Source organism: Pseudophryne corroboree, chromosome 11 (assembly GCF_028390025.1).
Source record: "Pseudophryne corroboree isolate aPseCor3 chromosome 11, aPseCor3.hap2, whole genome shotgun sequence".
In the NCBI taxonomy this organism is placed as follows: Eukaryota; Metazoa; Chordata; class Amphibia; order Anura; family Myobatrachidae; genus Pseudophryne; species Pseudophryne corroboree.
In genome coordinates, this window is record NC_086454.1 from 157,158,814 (window position 1) to 157,166,086 (window position 7,273).

A 7,273-nucleotide genomic window follows, 5' to 3' on the forward strand; every position below is an offset into this window, starting at 1 on the left:
CATAGAGGGAGGAGCCAGCCCACACTCTCTAACTCTTAAAGTGCCAGTGGCTCCTAGTGGACCCGTCTATACGCCATGTTACTTATGTGGACCCCAGCATCCTCGGACTACGAGAAAATAATTTACCGGTAGGTAATTAAAATCCTATTTTATCTATGAGAATATTATGCCCAACAGTACTGCCCCCAATTTCGACAAAGTCAAATATAACAGGAAGATGTATTTTAAGCAGTGTCACCAATCCTTGACAGCTGTTAATAACTTATCATATTTAACACTCACTTGAGTCATGTGCTTGTACACAGGGTAAATTAAATTAAAATAAACAAACATCTGGTGCTAAATGTAATAGCCTTGAGTTGCCTGGAAGTGCGAAACTTTCTGCAAGTCTACCCGTTTTTTTGTTTTTTTTTTCAAAATAGGCAAACTCGCAAATAGTCCCACAACTTCGGCAACTCAGAGACTATTACATTTAGCCCCTGGTCTTTCTGAAAATGATTACACTCCCTGGTATCTCACACACTATTTATTCTCAAGATCTGTTGCCACTAAGTTTTTTTTGTAGATAGTTACATTCTCCCAACACAACTACCTAAAACCTTAAGTCAGTGGCAGTTATCATTACCCATATTATAGGGTGCAGTCAAGATGCCGGGTGTCGGGATCCCGGCAGTTGAAATACCGACGCCGGAATCAGGACACCCTCCACAATCCCGACATCGGAAATCCGAATGGGGCCATGAGATCGATGCCGGAATCACAACAGACAGCATCCTGACCGTAAGTATGGCTGCAAGGTTAAGTTTAGGGCCAGGGGTGGGAGGGGTTAGGTTTAAGCATCAGGAGGGGGGTTAGGGTTAGGCTGCGGGGGGGTTAGGGTTAGGCTGTGGGGAGGATGGGTGGTATCCGTTCAGATGGTCGACCATGTTATGGTCGACAGTCATTAGGTCGACCACTATTGGTCGACATTGACATGATCGACATGGACACATGATTGACACATGAAAATGGTCGACACATGAAAGGTTGACACATGAAAAGGTCGACATCAGTTTTTTAACTTTTTTTTCTTTTGGGGAACTTTTCCATACTTTACGATCCACGTGGACTACGATTGGAACGGTAATCTGTGCCGAGCGAAGCGAGCCATGCGAGGGGACGCGGGGCACTAATTGGGGTTCCCAGTCACATTACGCAAAAAACGACACAAAAAAAACTAAAAAAAAACTCATGTCGACCTTTTCATGTGTCGACCTTTCATGTGTCGACCATTTTCATGTGTCGACCATGTGTCCATGTCAATGTCGACCAATAGTGGTCGACCTAATGACTGTCGACCATAACATGGTCGACCATTCATACCGGAACCAGGATGGGTTAGGGTTAGGCACCCCTGGGGAGGTTAGGCAGCGGGGAAGGGGGTCAGGTTTAGGCACCATCGGGATCACGTGCAGCGGGATAACATACTGAGACCTGTAGAACAGATATGCAGCATTATTTAGCTGAATCCACAGGCAAATGGATCAGATAAGAATAACAGAGACCAAGCTTAAAGGAAGTTTAAAGTGAGTAAATATTCAAAATGTATAAAAGATATACAAAACAATTAAAAAAAAATGACATGCCAGAATATTCTTAGGCAAATAATTTCATATAAAACAAAGGGGGAGATTTATCAAAAACTTCTAAAAAGACAAGTGAGGTGTTGCCCTGTCAAAGCCGGTAGAATTTGTGAATCCGTTGGATGTGTGCTAGCGGTAGAAGTGTATGCCTCTGCGAGGAGAAAGTGAGGAGGACGAATGTAGTTTCTTCTCATATGCTTTTATTAATGAAAAGACATATAAGAGCAAATATTTAAAGAACAAAGATGAAGAATTCCAAATAATTAGGATGCAGAGTATTCATGGACAGAGTTATTGAAAGAGGCCGTATAATAAATGATTGTCTGATATGGCTAGTGAATGCTGAAGAGTTTGTAAATTAGATAGTTAATTGTCATGACTGAAGAACACTGAAGGAGTTTTGCAGAATGGATGATTATTAAACGTGGCTTAAGAACACTGAAGGGGTTTTGCAGATTGGATGATTGTTAGATGTGACTGAAGAACAATGAAGGAGTTTTGCAGAATGGATGATTATTATACGTGGCTGAAGAGCACTGCAGAACTGCTGGGAAATCCTCTACGGATAGAACTCCAGGAGACACTGTCCTAAGTGGCAGGCTGTGACCCGCAGGGCCGGGGTAACCATTGACAGTTGCACAGCAAACAACAGCTGAGGTGACAATTCCGTGGAGCTGAAAATCCAAGTGACACTGAAAGGCACACAGGTGGACCTGTGGGAGCGCAAAGCTAAGACACCGAGGGGGTAATTCCATACCTCCCAACATGACCCTATTCAGGAGGGACAGAATGCTCTGCTCCTGGACTTCCCTCTTCATGTATGATTGCCAGCACCTGTGCTGAAACACATTTCTTATCCATTAACCTGTTCAACACAGGTGCAGACAATCATAAATTAAGCAAAAAGTCCAAAAGCAGAGCTTTTTGTCCCTCCTGGAGAGGGTCATGTTGGGAGGTATGTAATTCAGACCTGATCGTAGCAGCAAATTTGTTAGTAGTTGGGCAAAACCACTTACCTCCCAACATGACCATCTCCAGGAGGTACAGAATGCTCTGCTTCTGGACATCCTTCTTACTGTATGATTGCCAACACCTGTAGTGAAACACCTTTCTTATCCATTACCTGTTCAGCACAGGTGCCGGCAATCATACATTAGAGGGAAGTCCAGAAGCAGAGCATTTTGTCCCTCCTGGAGAGGGTCATGTTGGGAGGTATGGGTATACTCCTGACCAGTGCCGTAACTAGACATTTTAGCGCTGTGTGCAAGAAACCGCATTGGCGCCCTCCCTACCACATCATATTTAAAATAGGCCCAGTGCGCGCCGTAGGCGTGTGCCAAAAATATAGGGGTGTGGCTTCATGGGGAAGAAGCGTGGCCACAAAATAATACCAATTCATAATATGCTACACAGTAGCACCACTTACACATATTACGGCAGGTAGAGACCCCCTGTTACACATTCCGGCAGGTAGAGTCCCCTTTTTATACATTCTGGCAGGCAGAGTCCCCTTTTAACATTACGGCAGGATAGGTCCCCCTTTTACACATTATGGCAGGCAGAGCCCCCCTTTTGTGCAGTACAGCAGGCAGAGTCCCCATTTTACACATTACGGCAGGCAGATTCCACTTACATCCCCCCCTGCCCTTAGAGTGTAGTAGAGTGTAGTGTAGTACAGTGTAGTGTAGTGTAGTGTAGTGTAGTGTAATACAGTGTAGAGTGTAGTGTCTGTGTAGGCACATACATGAGATTTATGTTCTTCCTGCACTGTTGCCGGCTCCTGTACAGAACTGACTCCTCTGCAGAGTCTGTACACTTCACAGGCAGAGAGGGGGTGGGCCGCGGGAGCTCAGCAGCACAGGGGGGATATCCTGTCCAGCGCTGCTGCAGACTTTACACAGTGATCAGCAGCTCCAGCTGGTCGGAGCTTGGGGCTGCTGCGGGTGCCAGGCACAGGGGAGCGGGAGTGCGGCCGTCAGCGGGAGGGATATGCGGCCACTCGGGGTGTATGTAGAAGGTGCGCCCACAGGGCAAGTGCGCTGTGGGCAATGCACCTTCTGCACACACCTAGTTACAGCCCTGTCATTAATATTCAGTTACAATATACTGCCATACACGGGATTCAGACCTATAACCTGTTGAACTGTAATCAAACACCTTACTCATTGAGATATCTGATCCTGCATAAATACTATGAACACTATATGAAGCTACTGGTACTTTGTAAAAAAAAAAAAAAAAAAAAAATCAGTATTGCAATTGAGCAGATCCATGCAGTGTGCAGCCACACATCCAATCTCTCTCAGTCACACAATAAATAGATCTGGTCAGCAGCAATGCTGATAATTTTTTCACCAAGTACAAGGTAAGCTTCAAATAGAATTCTCTAGCTTAGAATTCTCTAGCTTTCTATGTAAGGGCAGAGAGCTCAATGAATAGAGTGTCTGACTACAATGCCATAGGCAATAGGTTAGAATCCTGGGTATGTCAACATCTTCAAATGTAATAAAGGACAATGTGACTGAATAACAAAGAAATCTCAAGATGCTGTATGGGTATTAGTGACAGAAGGGGTCAGGGTAGGAGATAGGGGTGGTCAGGAGATGCTGGGCTTCAAAAAGTGGGGAAGCTCAAAGTGAAAGTAATTAAAACAGATAATTGACAAGTGCCACCAACTGCGCCCCCTACCCTACAGCGCTATGTGCGGTGCCCCCTCCGCACACACCTAGTTACGGCCCTGCTCCTGACCCCTCTTATGTTCGTATCTCTTTCAATATATCTTACAGAGAGCATAAAATACACAGTGAGTCCAAATATACAGATTTTTTATTAAAACGTTGCTAAAATATCAATTACAGTATGTCCTTATATCCTTAAATGCATTAACAGATGATAGCCTCCTCACATAACATGGAGGTTTGATTTCTCATACATGAACAGATTGCTTCTTTCATGAGATTCTCCTTCAAATGATTCAGGTTGGAGGTTACATCAAAGCATAATAGAATACCCTATTACCCTGTCATCTGTTTTAAGATGATTTAAGGATATAAGGACATAATTGATATTTTTTTAATAAAAAATCTGTATATTGGAACTCACTGTGTATTTTATGCTCTCTGTAAGATATATTGAAAAAGATACTACCATAAGAGGGGTCAGGAATATACCTCTCCTAGGGCGCCAATTTCACTATTGTTGTGTTTGATAGATATATATATATATATATATATATATATATATATTTTCACAGACACTTATATACACACTGTATGAAAAGGGGCTCACTTCCCTCTTGTCTATAGGGAGCGAAATTAGACAGCTGTAAGACTGCGGGCTTCTGTGTGGAGCCTTTGACTCAGACTGTCAGTGAGCCCGGCAGGTGGTTTTCCTGCTGGGCTACCTGGCAGTTCAGTGGCGGTGGCAGGGACATACAGAAAAGCGACAGCGCAGCAACATTTGTAATGATGCCAATACAGCATGGACCACAGGGACTGGACAAAGTGATGGGGTAAAAGGAGGGGGGAGAGTTTAGGGGGCCTGTTAATTGTTTTCCTAGTTAAATTGAACAGTTGGAGCATACACTTTAAAAAGCAGTATTGGCACTGTTGCCCCGTTTTTTGTGTCCCTGATCCAACCCCCCTGAACCTCGGGGCCCTGCACAAGTGTCCTCTTTGTCCCACCGTGTCGCTGGGCCTGTGTATACTAGATGTGTCTGTAACACTCAGCACTGGAAGGCTGTATACTAGAGACACAGGTAACACTCAGCCAGTGGCGTAACTACCACCCCGCAGCCACTGCAGAGGCTTGGAGGCGCAGGACTGCAGGGGCGCTGCCACTGATTCAGAGCAGACTACATGCGGACTACCGCCACCATGGAGTAGACGTGCTAGAGGTCATACTTGACCTCTAGTGTCTAGGAAGTGCTGGGACCCGTGGGAGCAGGGGCGGAACTGCTGGAATCAGTGGAGTCAGTTGCCACCGGGCTCCAGGCACCTGTACTCCATTGTCTCCCTTCAGTGCCCTTCCTGCTGCTGGGACCTGTGACTGCCAATCTCCCGGAGCAGCACCTGCGGTCCGGCTCCTGTGAGGGGGCGTGGTGTGGGAGCGTGTGGGATGGAAGCGCTGCATGCACTAATGAATACATTTTCAGCAGTGAGGTGCACCAACAGGGTACTGCCATCCAGGATATTGTCTGCACAGGCAAACCCCACCCCTGCTCCGACCTATCCCCCCCTCTGCTGTGGCTCGGACCCACACGGCCAGCTGCTGCCACACCATGCCTGAGCTGGCTACTGACAGCGCATAGTACCGGGCAGGGGTTCCATGGCTACCCTGGAGGAGACTACATAGAGCTGCACAAAAGGACGTGAGGCCACAAGTCACGCACATGGGAGCTGCGGGCAGGGCTTTCCCAGATCATGACAGAGTTTCTGTTCTGCAGTTCCTGCTACTATAGGACAGTGACCATTCAATGCTGGATTAATTGTAAGTAAACCTGATCAAAATCTAGAGATGTGCGGCGGGCACTTTTTGTATTTTGGTTTTGGTCCTAATTCCCCGCTTGTGTTTTTGGGTTGGTTTTGCCGAAACCACCCTTTCCTGTTTTGGTTTTGGAGCTGGATGATTTTTGTAAAAAACGTAAAAACAGCTAAAATCACAGAATTTGGGGGTAATTTTGATCCTATGGTATTATTAACCTCAATAACATTCATTTCCACTAATTTCCAGTCTATTCTGAACACCTCACAATATTGTTTTTAGGCCAAAAGGTTGCACCGAGGTGGCTGTATGACTAAGCTAAGCAACACAAGTGTGCAGCACAAACACCTGGCCCATCTAGGAGTGGTACTGCAGTGTCAGACAGGATGGCACTTTTAAAAACTGGGCCCTATACAGCACATCATGCGAAGAAGTAAAAGAGGTGCAATGAGGTAGCTGTATGACTAAGCTAAGCAACACAAGTGTGCGGCACAAACACCTGGCCCATCTAGGAGTGGCACTGCAGTGGCAGACAGGATGGCACTTAAAAAAACTAGTCCCCAAACAGCACATGATGCAAAAAAAAAAAAAGAGGTGCAAGATGGAATTGTCCTTGGGCACTCCCACCCACCCTTATTTTGCATAAACGGGACATGCACACTTTAACAAACCAATCATTTCAGTGACAGGGTCTGCCACATGACTGTGGCTAAAATAACTGGTTTGTTTGGGCCCCCACCAAAAAAGAAGCAATCAATCTCTCCTTGTACAAACTGGCTCTACAGAGGCAAGATGTCGACCTCATCCTCATCCTCCGATTCCTCACCCGTTTTACTGTGTACATCCTCCTCCTCACAGAGTATTAACTCATCCCCACTGGAATCCACCATCACAGGTCCCTGTGTACTTTCTGGAGGCAATTACTGGTCAAGGTCTTCCCGGATTAATTTATAATTCATTTTGATGAACATCATCTTCTCCACATTTTGTGTAAGTAACCTCCTACGCCGATCGCCGACAAGGTTACCGGCTGCACTAAACACTCTTTCGGAGTACACACTGGAGGGGGGGCAACTTAGGTAAAATAAGGCAGTTTGTGCAAGGGCATCCAAATTGCCTCTTTTTCCTGCCAGTATACGTACGGACTGTCTGACATGCCTACTTGGATG